This window comes from Solanum pennellii, chromosome 10, assembly GCF_001406875.1.
Source record: "Solanum pennellii chromosome 10, SPENNV200".
Classification (NCBI taxonomy): domain Eukaryota; kingdom Viridiplantae; phylum Streptophyta; class Magnoliopsida; order Solanales; family Solanaceae; genus Solanum; species Solanum pennellii.
In genome coordinates, this window is record NC_028646.1 from 12033247 (window position 1) to 12035065 (window position 1819).

Here is a 1819-nt window from a genome sequence, read left to right on the forward strand (position 1 = left end):
CCCCCTTCCCCACCTCTTTTTACTTCATCTCTACTCAAGTTGTTTGTAATGTATAAAAACAATATAAAGAAAATGACACCAAAATATACACAGAAAAATGACTTCATAAACAACCATCATAACAACAGTATGGACATATGATTCAGTCAATGATGTGAAAATAAGCAGAGTTTAGTAACAGAAGGAATTAAAGATCTGAGAGTTTGTGCAGTGGATGTTGAAACATTCATACACTTCCCATTAAACGACTATGCTGAAACATCTAAAAGAGCACACAATATCGAACATGAGTACAATAAGACTATGAGACATATTGAGACCATAACAGAGAGGTTCAGGTGATTCATAGTTGATACTACAATTCTACAATGTGCTTTGGAATTAGGTTAGAGGAGTTTATATCAGAAGTTAAAACAAGGAATTAACGATGGAAACTAACTCACTCAAATGCTTCCGAGTAGTAATTTCCTATATCTCGGCTTCTGAATATGCCTATGGTTCACGATTTTTGGCACTTTCTTCCTATACTTTGGAATTTCAGCTGTAACTCTTGATTTGTTCCATTCCAACAACCCCACAATAATCAATTCCTTCTTATTCTCCTCTTCTAAACACAACAAAAATTCAATAAAATTGACAAGAAGACTTTTTAGTACTACATTATTTGTAAAGTAGCTACTTACGCTTCACGAAATCTGTATTAGGGAGAAGAGAACCATAGTTATCTCCAGCTTCACCTCTTCTGTTTTTCGGGGAAGACGACTTAGCTTCAGCTCAGTACTTCAGAAAAAGAGTACTTAGCTTCAGCTGGAACAGTAAACATTCAAGAGAAAAAAAACCTAGACTGTCAAAGAAAAAAATCAACAGAATTGATATCAACAACACAAATTATCAAAACCCTAATTTGAAATTTAGTCTTTCAAAGATACACAAGAATATCAGAACCCTAAACCTAGAATTTACACTTCTAAAAATAGAATTTCTTACCTTATAAACTCCATTCCAACAACCCATAAGATTTATGACGTGAGGAAAGTTCATCTTTGAAGCATTTTGTTAAACTTTCAACAAGAAATCTAATGGAACAACTCTTCAACAAGGAATCTGTGAGGAAATCGTGTTCCTCATCTCTTCAATCTTCAACAAGGAATCTGGGAGAGGAAAATCGTGTTCTTCAGTTCTTCTTGAGTAAAATCATATTGTTCTTCAATTCTTCTGCTGAAACTGATGTTATTCAGCTAAAGTTTGACCGAAAATTTTGAGGGAAATCGTACGTGTTCATTAGTTCTTCTTGAGAGAAAGCCAATATCTTCATCTCCTAAGCTGAAAATCATACTTCACTGAAGTTTGAGAGGAATGGAAACGTAGCTGAAGTTAGAGGGAAATGAAAACTTGAGGTGAGGATTTCTTTTAGCTGAAAATAAGTTTAAAGGTTTTATCTTTTTTGTCCAATAAAAATCGGGGGAACAAGTTTTAATGTTAAAAATGTTGGAGGGAATATCAAATTTTAGTGAAAACACTAAGGCCACATTTATAATGTGTTGTTTTACAATATAAAAATATGACATTTTAAAAGTGTGGTCATTTAGATAAAAAGTTGTTGTCAATTATAACAACACTTATAAAGTGTAGCTTATGTCATTAAAGAGTACAGTTTAGAAGTGTTGCTAATACTATTGTAGCTAAAAGTTAAAAACATGGGATACACTTTAAAAGCGACCCCAAAAGTATTTTAGGCAACACTTTACAAGCGTTGTCCAAATTTAGTGTGGTCGTAGGCCTAAAATGGTGTAGTGGGTTCGCTTGGTACCTGTAATGG

The 1819-nt window shown here is 33.6% G+C and overlaps 1 long non-coding RNA gene across 1 annotated transcript in view; it reads right to left on the reverse strand.

Moving 5' to 3' along the window:
* LOC107032068 overlaps positions 1-1458 on the reverse strand; it is a 3930-nt gene extending 2472 nt beyond the window's left edge. Inside the window, exons 1-2 of the long non-coding RNA XR_001458308.2 lie at positions 988-1458; positions 684-844 (exon numbers count right to left, since the gene is read on the reverse strand). This is a non-coding gene — a long non-coding RNA (uncharacterized LOC107032068). The remainder of the gene's footprint in view (positions 1-683; positions 845-987) is intronic.
* Positions 1459-1819: the final 361 nt, after the last annotated feature.